The sequence below is a fragment of the Bacillus rossius genome, chromosome 17 (genome assembly GCF_032445375.1).
Source record: "Bacillus rossius redtenbacheri isolate Brsri chromosome 17, Brsri_v3, whole genome shotgun sequence".
Lineage (NCBI taxonomy): Eukaryota > Metazoa > Arthropoda > Insecta > Phasmatodea > Bacillidae > Bacillus > Bacillus rossius.
This window is the reverse complement of record NC_086344.1, coordinates 33,787,980-33,800,858: the sequence shown is the minus strand read 5'-3', so window position 1 is coordinate 33,800,858 and position 12,879 is coordinate 33,787,980. Positions and strand designations below refer to the sequence as shown.

Below are 12,879 nucleotides of genomic sequence, written 5' to 3'. Positions count from 1 at the left end.
TAAAATATGTGCTTTTAAAATGTTTCAGGTTAATATTTTAGAAATACCAAAGAAGTATAACACATAATGTGTGCAGAAAAAATCATAGCATTAACTTTTCAGTGAATTTTATAAAATTAACGAAATTTTAATAAATATTCTTGTCTAAAATCAACTCCAAAGCAGGGGTTTTTAAAGGAGCGGTTTCTAGTAGCTTAAAATTGCTTGTTGTTTCGTGCTGCTATCTGCGCGTGATGGTGACAAGCAACGTTTTTCACGGTTCTGGCAGCGAGTTATAGCGGCGAGCGCAGAAAGCACGTGTGTGATTCACGTCCAGAATTTTTTTTTTTGTATTTCAAAAGCGATTATTTTATATATAATTTTGTTTATGACGCTCGGCATTATTTCAAAGAATTTATCGTTAAATTCCGTGTTCGACTTTCGTATCATAAGTTTTATTTTATTTTTTTAAAACATGAACAACGTGAGAACACGTGAATTTGCTCGTTACCTAGTTGAAGATGTTTACGCTTCATTGGCGAGTAGGTACTGAAAGATTTGCTTAAAAAATTTTTTTTTGCCGCAGTACAATTGCTTTCGAGTGGAAGTACAAATTTACAAATATCTGTAATATTTACATATTTATTTCGAGTTATATTTATAACAGAATTTAAAAAAAAAATCAGTGAAAAAGGTTACTCGAACGTTCGATTCCAGGATGCCTGTCCACTTTGAGAACAGATATCGGACACATACGCTAACCAAGTTGAATAATTTTTTTTGAGGTGACGTCTAATAAATCGATGAACGTCGGCTGCACGCACGAAAAGGATGACTCATTGTCCCGTTGCGCACATTGTTCCGTTACGCTGTGTCCCGTTACGCTCATTGTACGCTGGCGCCGCATCTATCTCTCTTCCACTCGATTGGAACAACCATCGATTCGACTTTTTCGATGCACATTAAACTTGGAACACTCCCATTCGTTTCCTACTTTTCCTATCATCGTCCCATCCTTAACATAATAACACAGATTGGAAGAAGTTAAATAGCAAACATGTATAAAAGTTACAGTTAAAATAATCTGTTCGTTAAAGTAATAAACATATTTGAATTAATGAGTGCAAATAAAAGTAAATTTATCAATTAAATTGTAGATTTCATTTCACTTCTTCTTTGCATCTATACAAAATAGTGATAATTCAATAAAAATGATTCAATTTTATTCATAAAAGTATGCAATCATTTCATCAATGTTTTGTTATGACGTTGTCACGTTAAACTATCGTCCGTAAACCGACTTTACAGACAACCAATTTTTTTTTTTTTATGTGCAGAAAAGAGTGAAGTGCGTTCAAAGAAGTTTTAAAATTACAATGCAACAACGACCGTGAGACGGAATTTTAAAGAGAATTCCGTGTCGCAATGTTGGCAACAATGGCTGGTCGCACGCGGGCCGGAACAATAGCGGCGGCGCCGTCCGTCGCTGGTTATTATCCCAGCAATCGAGGGCTCCGTTTGTCCGTTTTTTTTGTTGTTGTTGTTGTTGTTTTTGTTGTTGTTCTTCTTCTTCTTCTCCCGCGACTCCAAGGTCTTGACCTCTGACCGTCTGGACAGGAAACTTCAATCACCCTTCCGGGGTGGAGGTGGTGGTTTTCGGGGGGGGGGGGGGGGGGGGGGGGGGGGGGGGGGGTTGAAGCAAGCGACGTAAGACGAAGACGTAATCTCGACTCCTTCACCCTCCTCTAACCGTAATTTTTTTTTCCTTTTTTGTCTCTCTTCTTCCCTTGTTCTCCTCCCGGCCGAACGCAGTTGGAGTGGTTAGTTCCGCCAGAGACCACCGCCCCAGACGTCGCCTCGTTACTGTCCGTCACGAGCTGTCGAACTCCTTTCTCCCGTCCGGCTCTCGTCTGTTCGGCCGCGGCAGATGGCGAACAGGCAGCGCAGAACACGACTCCTCGCAAGGGGAGTGGTAGGTAGCGGTGATAGCTAGGGCCTGGGTAAAATTTCAAATATTTATATTTACACCTCTCCAAGGCCGGCTCAGATCAGCTGCTATTGCTAGAGACAGGGAAAAAAAAATTCGCGGTTTCATTTCGCGATAGGCAAGAATCCAAGTGTGTTTAACTTTTTGCTGCTTCAGTGATTGGATTGTGTACAGGTTGTCTGAAGGACTCTGAGCCAATGAATTATCCTCAACGAAATAGCACCGAATCAAAAGCATTATAGTAATAGGTGTCACAAGTCATTAGCCAATGAGCAGATGTATTTTTGTCCGAGTGCATAGAGGATCTTGGAGTCCATCCTGTGGGTCATTGAATTCGCGAATTTTTCCGGTCCCTAGGATATTGCGGACAGCACAGTCAGTGACCAGTGCGTCGCGGAACTGACACCGACATCATTGCCCGGTCCGCATGCCTGTCTGTGCCTGTCTGTGCCTGTCTGTGCCTGACTGTGCCTGCCTGTGCCTGCCTGTGCCTGTCTGTGCCTGTCTGTGCCTGACTGTGCCTGTCTGTGCCTGACTGTGCCTGTCTGTGCCTGTCTGTGCCTGTCTGTGCCTGACTGTGCCTGTCTGTGCCTGTCTGTGCCTGTCTGTGTCTGTCTGTGTCTGTCCGTGGCGTCGAACCAAGGGGGGCTCGCAAAGAGTCCCAGGCCGCGTGTTGCCGCTAGGGACAGGAAAAATTCGCGGGTTCAATGACCTCCAGGATGAACTCCATAGTTCTACGTACACTCGGTCAAATGCCACCCACTCATTGGCTGCTGTCATGTGAGACGTACCACAACGTAGCAGCCTCTGATTCGATAAGGCTTTGGTCGGGCGTTTCTCATTGGTCCACAGTCATCCAGGTGAGTTGTGAGCCAATAGCAGGGGCAGCACTGAGGTATAACTATTTGTATTTTAGCCTATCGCGAGATTAATTCGCGAATTTTTCCGGTCTCTACTTAAAAATCGATGAACGCCGGCTGCACGCGCTCGAAAAAATTGCCCCCCCCCCCCCCCCCCCCCCCCCCCCGCGTCTGGCGTGCAGTAATGATAACACTAATTGAGATCTCGGTGAAGAAAGTATCTTATTTTGGGCGAAGCAAGGTGGCTGTGACAACACCACACAGGTAGCGGCGCATGTTGAGAATAATACAGGTATCTGTTGACATAAATTTTTCAGATTACTCAAATTATATAAGTATATATGTATATATTTGTTTTGTGATGTGTATAATCTTAGCTCTCGGTATAATGCATTTTGGGTGGGGATAATTTCGTGAATGCGTGAGAAGTAAAGGAACGGAAAATGTGTAACAGACGGTGCTGCTATCTACAGCGGAATGGCAAGAACCAAAGTTCACAAAGCCAAAGGGGAAACTCTATAGTTGGACAGTATTTGAAAAGAATTCCTTGCCGAAAATCATGTCCAAGACGTGGTTTCGTATTTTTTCCCCCCCAAGTCTTTTTCGCTTTTATCTGACCCGGGTTCATTGCACAGTTTAAAATTTCGCTCTACAAATGGAATGATTTGATATTCGACGCAGCTGCTCCGGCAGCGAATTCTAGCGGCGGTTTGCGGAAACTACGTGTGATTCGCGTCCAGAAATGTAGTTGGAAACACAATTTGCGTAAATTTATCACTCTCTGCATTAATTTATCTAAAACTTCTACGTTAAATTTCGTGTCCGAATTTCGTATTGTAAGTGTATTTTCAACATTCTGTCAGTTCGGACTTACCAGCTGGAACCGAACATTCGGAACTGTCGTGTATGAGTGCAAGAACTGTGAACTGATCAGTCGGAGCTTATGGACTGACGAGCCGGTGGCTTTCCGTCAGATCGGACTGTGGACCCTCGGTCCAAACAATACAGTCCATGTCAGCTAATTGTCGTTGCGGACATATTTGTTTATACTCTTTGGTTGCTTTGCTATTTTTTTTCTAATTATAAGTGCAACTGCAATATTGCAACATGCAAAGTTACCTCCTCTCCATATTCCACGATGAAAATATACATCCAACTGCAACACCAACCAGAAGGACTGATCGTTTGTGGGGAAAGGTTTTCATTTCGGTTCGAAATGAGCATATGGACTGAACATTTGTGGGGGGGGGGGGGGGAACTTACAAGTTTCAGTTAATCGGTTTTCGTCATGGCATAGGTATAGACCCGAAAAATTCGCGGGTTCAATGACCTCCAGGATAGACTCCAATATCCTCTACACACTCGGACAAATGCCATCTGTTCATTGGCTGCTGACTTGTGAGTGAGTCGTCTCGACTGGGTGGCCTGTGATTCGACACTTCTATGAGTGAGGGTCTCTTGATTGGCCCTCATTACTCCAGATTAGTAGTGAACCAATGACAGAAGCAGCACTAAGGTATAATTATTTGAATTTTAGTATAACACGAAATGAACCCGCGAATTTTTCAGGTCTCTAGGCATAGGCACACGTTCTCAGAGTAATTGTTCTTTGCTCATCCCCCAACATAGGACAGCTGTGTGCCTACTCAAAATCTTTCTCTGTGACAACTGCTCGTGCCTCGTATGAACCACCAGAGTCAATCAGTCTTCAAAATTCCCTTTCTGTGTTTAAGAAAACATTATTCAGGTACTTGCTTATCTCCGATAATCAGGTTTAGCTGTGGTATCAGATATGTGTGATTGAATATGTGTGAATGTACGTGTATATGGATGATTTATTGTAAGAAAATGTATTGGTATAGGCCTATGTATTTGAATTGTTTGTGTCTTCGTTAGTTTTTTACATTTAGATGTTTAGGTTATTAAATATTTATAACTTTAGCATTAGATAAAATTAAAAATGGCCCTTTTTAAAATAAGCCTTTAATATATTATACTTTAGGTAGCTCATGCGTATATTATATGCTATTTTTTTGTTAATTTCATACTTGTACTATGTTGATTCAGTTTTTATTTAAATGTATCTGTGACAATTTTTTGGTATGTGTAGGCTATAATATTTATCATATTTATTTTGCATGTACGTAGTTAGTAAATATGTGTGTGGTTAAGTGTAAGACAAGACGGTACGCCTTAACTTCGCCACTTAAAATAAGGCAATAAATAAATAAATAATTTTTTTCTCGTTCTGTTAGTCCATTTTTCTTTGTTTTTCTTTATTTGTTGACCATATTCCTGTTGTGGAGTATTGTGTGGTGTTTATATCCTGACAACAGCAATTTTTTGCTTAATTAGTTTTTTTGTAGTTTTCTTCTAGACATACATGTGCTTAGCAATGGCGTATGTCCAAAAGCTTACATCAAGTCATGCACTCCCACTGCACAAATCTTTCAAAGATGAAATAAATAAAAGTTACTCACCAGCACTCGATAATTGTTCGTAAGGCGGGCTACATTGGTAATCTGCGGTGGTCCTTCCGGGAAACTGAAGTCGAGTGATCGGCTGCTGTATTCACTTTCCTGAAACAAACAAACGAATTAATGAATGAACGAACGCAGTGCCACACCTCGACAGTCAAATTGGGGCGAGCATGGGTGGTTCCAGGGCAGATAATTAGAACCGCGGAATTTTCGCGCATTCATTTAGTCGCAAGCTAGAATGCAAACCTCCACACTGACGCACTGTGTTCATGATTGGACCGCAGTTATCTGGACACGCCCCCTCTACGACCGTGAGCCAACGATGTCCAGCTAGGAGAGAAGTAAGCGAATAAGGTAGTGACAAATAACAAGGATAAAAATGTTCTCGCTAAGAAATCAACCAATGGGAAAGTAAACATGGGTCGAGGACACCTATAACTTTGAATTCTATCCTGAGGCCAGAGGAATCCGCGAAATTTCCGGGACTCTACAGATAAATTTAAAAAAAAAACACCATCGTTGTAAATTGTAGGTTTTAAATTTGCTGAAAAACGCTGTTTTAAAGAGTTCATTTTTGAAAGATTTTTTCTGGAGGAAGACCTGGAGGATATTCCATAACCCTACACCCCCCCCCCCCCCCCCCCAACACAGGTAGAACCCCTCTTCAAAATAGATTAGCCCCGTAAAAGTAAATGTCCCAGGGTCCCGAAAAGTCTAAGGGCGCCACTTTAATGGGTAGGGGGAGGGGGGGGTTGTCAGGTATGTATGCTAGAGCTTCTTATATATATGTTCAGGGCACACACTAAATCTGACATAAAAATTTAATCGATATTTAGCTAGATATGAAGATTTTATTTTAGGGATGTTAAGTTTGAAGAAATATAAATTATATTATTTATTCAAAATTTACCGATTGAAATAAACTACAAGAATAAGCAAATCACACAATGCCTGCAAATCGGTGTCAACTTTATTAATCAGCTGAATGAAATGTTTTCTACTAATTCTTCACTAAACAAAGTTCTTTCAAAATACGAATTACTATAAAAGGCTTGGTATAAAATACAGCAGAGATAAATAGTAGTTCCACGTCCGACAGTCGCTAATCGGATGATTCGCGAAGTTTTATAAATCTCGATTGATTTGGTGACACTAGTCATAATTTTTGCTTTGGCTCAAAGGACGGGGAAACTGTAACACCGTTGTAGATGAAGGCACTTAGAACGGCGGTGGGCGTTTCTTTGAGTAACAGTGACCGTGATATTAAAACAATTACGAAAAAATTGCTTTGACGCTGATTTAATTTGCTGTGAATTATAAGGCAACTCTACACGTTATTAACTTGAAATCACGCTCTGAGAATCTGCGAAACTTACTCGCGAAGTAAAGAATTTACGCGTGAATAACTGGATACTAGATATTCAGCTTAGATAATAATTGTTCCAGAAATAAAAACGTGGGAAGGGGAGGGGGGGGGGGGGGGAAATAAGTTCCTGTCGAGAAAGTGAGAAAGTTGATAATATATTCCAAAAAAAAATTGCAGGTTGTGTAGCAAGATTATATAAACTTAATTCCCCCACTTTCTATGTTAGAAATGTGTAGCACGCCCCGTAAAACCGTAATTATACCACGCCGCCAGCGTATACCGTTACAATACTACCCCCCTCCCCTCCCCGTTTTTGCCACATCAATTTTCTAAATGTCAGAGAAACCAGTTGAGAATTGAAAGTGTACACACACGCACGATGGTTTCCCCCGTTGCAGGTGAATAATTTACATCGCCAACACTCCCGCCGCAATTTATTATCGTGCGATATTATCGATTTATCCGTCTTTGTTTGTGGATAGCAACGACCGTGTTCAGATATGTCCGCAAACATTCTGCAACTAAATGCACGGAAAATTTACGGAAATCTGGTCATGAGTTTTATATATATATATATATATATATATATATATATATATATATAAATATATATATATATATATATATATAAATATATATATATATATATATATATATATATATATATATATATATATTCATGGTGGCCACTCACAGTCACCAAAAATATTCCCTGATTTTTCCCTGATTTCCCTGATTAAAAATTCAAAATTTCCCTGATATTTACAATTACAAAAAAACATACTTTTGATGAAAAAATATAATATTATAGAAAGAGATCACTCATATTTTAGCACCCTGCTGTATTTTCTTCATTATATACATACGGATGTTCGTTAAATAACAAATACATTTTAAATATGTCACTATACATTATAGCGTCCCGTTCAATGACCTGCAGTCTGTGTTTTGTTTTATGTAATGGGGTATTTCAGTGTCGAGCGCTCAATCATTTTTTCACGCAACTTTTGATAACTGTTCTTTAATTCATTTTTGAAGTGTAACATTTCTAGTTGTGAAATATTTTTAGTCTTAGTACTCTCAACAAGGGATAACAGTACAGTGCAAATTTTACCTTGTGTTTGATTTAAAAAAACAACTAATGGATAAATCTTCACTGCATTACAATCAGTACTCCCATCTGTAGCTAAAGCAAATGGTCCACTTACTAAAGATTCAACAGTTTCAATTTAGTTTCACCAGCTATATACTCCACTAAGGAAGATGTTTTTGCACTCGCACAGCTGTATTTCTGTGCAATTTTTGAGTCCGGAAACATAGCTCTATACAAATTACCCGAATGATCGGCTACTGCTATCGGTAAATTGTGTTCTACCAAAAAACTTGTAAACAATAACTCTGCGTTTGTTACTTTCGTTTCTTCAGATGTAGCGAAAAACGACGATATAGATTTATTGCTCGTCACGGCTTTAAAATGTTCTGCATGTTTCTTTGATTCAATATGCCGTTCTCAGTCATCCCTTCCACCATGCGCAATCGAAAAGTCACACGTGCATACATTACAAAAAGCGTGGCGTTCCAAAACATTTGAAGATGACAAGCATGGCCATTCTTTTATATAATTTGGTCGAAAGTTCTGAAGAATAACGTTCTTTTTTTTTTTTTTTGCCCCAGATACACATTGTTCTGTCACACGCTTCATTTCTACAACCGGCACTGAAGAACACAACACTATCGAACAACATAAACAGGTTTCACGTCTGTACACACGACAAAAACACTTTGATGAAAAAAATGGCTTTCAAGAAAGTAAATAACACAAGACAGGTTAGCCAAAGTACCGTACAAAAATTATCGTGATGTAACTAGCTAACAAACGAAAAGACTGAGAATATGTACTAGTTGTATCGTACAACGGACGTAATACCGTACCATTTCTATTACAAAACACAACAATTAATCTACTTATTTCGACAGTACATGCGCACATTTATCAGTTCCGTTATCTGCGCAACCACGTGATGTATTCGAACTGCGTTCACGAAACACGCACACCAGAAACGGAATTTTTTTCCGTTACCCAGCAGCACAAAGCCTCGTTTCCGTAATAAACCAGCGATGTTCCGTAATTCCGTAATATTGTGTTAAATCCGTAATAATTACGGAAAATCCGTAATGGTTGGCAGCTCTGCGGAAATATACATGACACAAAAAATTCCCGGTTATTAAAAAAATTCCCTGACATTTTCCTGATAATTCCCGATCAACGTGATTTCCCTGATAAATCCCGGTTTTCCCGGTTTTCCCGGTGAGTGGCCACCCTGTATATATATATATATATATATATATATATATGCCACAAATAAAGTTTTTTTCCAGTGTTTCATCACCATCATCATCATCAAATGCTTCCAACCTGCTACTGGGTCAGCAAAGTAAAATGCCTCCATCTTCCTATGTCCCTCCACCATTCCTCATACTTCACTCTGTACCATTCTTCTCCTCTCTCCTGCACTCCTTGAACTACCTGCTTCCCCCCCCCCCCCCCCAATCCTTCTTGGTCTTCCTTCGGACCTTCTTCCTGTGCAATCCAACTCACATCATTTTCCTGGGCAACCTCTCTTTTCCCAGTCTCTGCACATGGCCCACACATTTTTAGAGACCTGAAAAAATCGCGGGTTAATTTCGTGTTATGCTAAAATTCAAATAATTATACCTTAGTGCTGCTTGTCATTGGTTCACAGTTGATCTGGAGGACTGAGGGCCAATTAGAGACCCTCACTCATAGAAGTGTCGAATCACAGGCCACCCAGTCGAGACGACTCGCAAGTCAGCAGCCAATGAACAGTTGGCATTTGCCCGGGTGTGTATATGATATTGGAGTCTATCCTGGAGGTCAATTGAACCCGCGAATTTTTCCGGTCTCTACACATTGTCATTCTTGCATTTCTTTTCGTGATCTCGTTCACGTCCTGCACTCCTGCTCTTGCTTGCTCCGTCTCATTCCTGATCCTGTCTCGCTAACATACTCTTCGTTAACTTCATGCCTATTGCTCTGATCCTCCAAGAAATTCTCTTTGTCCACAGTCCAAGTCTCTTCTCCGCAGTTGACTACGGGCGCATGTTTAAGTACTGTACGACACGTGTTTGCATTTTGATGGCACCTCCCCTCTTCCATGCCAAAACCTATCACACGCCTGTGGAATGCATCCACTCGTTGTCTTCCCATTTACCATTTATTCGTTGTACGTTCCACGGTAATGCGTTAGGAAATGTCCAGAATGCATTACTTGAACAGAGTAAGTCTGACTTAGGCACAAACTTCGGTTTTTAGATTCATCACAAAGAAATTAGATGAAAACATTCCTACGGTTTGTTGTCCCGACATATAATTCCCAAAACTCGTATACGTGTCGTGGAGTTGGAGATGAACAACTGTGGTTTACTGCAAATAAAAGGAAAAGAAAAGAAGTCATAAAGACGAAAACACTGAGCAACAGGATAATATCTAACTGAAAAAAACTTTATAAAACCATGTAAAAACTGGTCGCTGTCATTAAAATGATTTCTTTTAAATAATTTAAGGATGACTCCCTTCAAATTTTGATATATTTTTAAAAGTGCGCCATCTTAGCTCTCGGTATACGGCATTCGATGGGAGTAATTTCGTGAATGGAACAGAAGTCGCATGGAACGGACACGTGTAACCACGGTGCTGCCATCTGTGGCGGATGACGAGAACCAAAGTTCACAAAGCCAAAGGGCAAAATTTAAAGTATTAACTGTTTAATGACTTTTTAAAATATCGGTAGTATTTTAATAAAATTTACCGTCGAAAATTTGGTCCTAAGCCGGGATTTTGTAGGTATTTATTTTTTTCAAGTCTTTCTCCCTTTTTATTGGAGCCGTTTCAATACATAGATTTAAAAAAAAAAAAAAATTCTGTCTCCGTGTATTTATCACGCTCGGCAATATTTTAAAGAATTCTACGTTAAATTTCGTGTCCTAGTATCACATTACAAGAGTATTTGTAACCTAACACGTATTCGCTCGTTACCGGGGTTAGATGCTACACATCTCTGGCGGGTACAGAAAGACTCGCTCACATTTTGACGTGACAACGTCTAATAAATCGATGAACGCCGGCTGCACACACGAAATAGTGTCCCGTTACGCACATTGTCCCGTTACGCTGTGTCCCGTTACGCTCATTGTCCCGTTACGCTGTCGGCGAGTGCAGTAATAATAGGTTATGTTACAATTGACTAAAAAATTATGGTGATTCATATAATTTATGATAGATATTTGATTACAGTTTATTTATATGAAAACTTGTTCATAATTATAGTTAAACTTTATAGCTAAACGCCCAGTTTTTAAAATTAATTACAAGTCATCTACACGTGAACTGTTTCGTCGACTGTTTATAAAGTGAAGTGAAAAGTTAATGTGGTTTTCATTGCTTATTACAACAACAATTTCGGCAATAAAGGTTAATTATTCTTGCATTTTAAAAATCTGATTACTAGTATAATTTCAAGTATTTATTCTTTTATTATTAAAATAAAAAAATATTCAATTTTATTCATTAAAGTATGCAATCATTTCATCAATGTTTTGTTATGACGTTGTCACGTTAAACTATCGTCCGTAAACCGACTTTACAGACAACCAATTTTTTTAAAATGTGTTTGTACCCTCAAATTTTTGCAATGAAATCATTTTACTACAGCGATAAGTTTAGCGGTGTTTGTAGAAATCCGTTTGATTAGACAATATCCAGTCACTCAGTGTTTCATCTGAATTTGTATGTGTAGGTACGAAATGCAACAAAAAATGGTCGATATGCTAAAAATTAAAAGTTGTGTAAGCAATTAGGGCCATAATTTCTACTTAATGTTTTCATTACTGTTACTCAGCGTGTATGGCATCAAAATGAGATATTTTGGCAACGTTTACAAAGAATTCCTTTGCAAAACGTAGTCTTATATTTTTTTATATACAGCGTAGGTTTTATTTTGGGGGGGGGGGGGGGGTGTAATTATAACGGTATGAGAACAGTTTCACGCTCACTTTGCAGGAAGCAAGGTTATCCTGTCTGGCATAGCTTAGTGGCGCCTACAAGCATGCGACATCTCGGATGGTAATGATAATAACTACATCGTTTATGTCATTTGAATACAAAGTGCTATCACTGTAATTACTGTACATGAATACACGTTAAACGTATTTATTTCATACAGTTGGAAATTAGAAAATAACATACTCTAGGGGAAACAAAAAAAAAACTAAAATTGAGGCCATAGTAAAAAAAACACTTTTATAACCTTTTATAAGCAATGTTATTATAAATGTCGCAGCATTTACGCAGCAATTCAACAAGGCGTCGCGGAGTTTCTGGTTCTTGTAAGCTATGCGGAAGGGAAAAACTCGCTCAGGAAAAAAATCATAAAGATCTATTATAAATTGTGATGAAACTACCGATGCATGCGTAGCAATACAGGTCCCAAATGATAGCCCAAACAATCAACTAGAGTTATATTTATTTACTAGCTGCCCGACCCGGCTTCGCACGGCTATACTAATGGAAAAAAATTAAGCCACATCTCCCATTTACATTAATGGTAAATTTAAAAAAATCAGTGAAAATGTATTACAATGCTGTATAATGTACCGGAGAGAAAATGAATAGCACCGATGATTTCCCGACTCGTGCACGCAACGTACAACTGATGTACTCGTAGCCTACTTCGCTACGGCAGTCTAGAGGCAGATCACTCTTGCGCCGCTCATTATACATGCCCCTCCTTGTGGGTACGCCACTGCCGCGCGATGCCCGATGTCATGGTGACGCAGAAGGCATGAACAATGCAAAATCCTGTTCTCATGCAGATAAAGTATCCACTGTTGCTTGGTTTTAACCACCCATGGGATCTAATTTTCGGAAAATGTCATCCTGCGTAACTTAAGGAACATTACTGTGAAGTTTCAAGTCTGTAAAATATATATACTTGAAAAAAAGGGCAATTTTTGATATTTAATGTACCCGAAAAATTTCAACGGTGATGAGGACTGCACTAACAATGAAATAGTCGTTAACTTCTAGCGCCTGCGGCATCGTCAACACACACTTCGTACGTGTACTGCATGTTGTATCTAACCCCCTCCAACGCATTTGATTCTAAATTGAACTTTTAGTAAGGATCC

The 12,879-nt window shown here is 39.4% G+C and overlaps 1 protein-coding gene across 2 annotated transcripts in view; it reads right to left on the bottom strand.

Annotated features, from left to right (window-relative positions):
• LOC134540578 (ras association domain-containing protein 10) overlaps positions 1–12,879 on the bottom strand; it is a 281,320-nt gene that overhangs the window by 63,543 nt on the left and 204,898 nt on the right. For both annotated transcript variants that reach the window (XM_063383398.1, XM_063383399.1), the window contains one exon: positions 5,307–5,405. The gene's annotated coding sequence lies outside the window, so the exon portion shown is untranslated. The remainder of the gene's footprint in view (positions 1–5,306; positions 5,406–12,879) is intronic.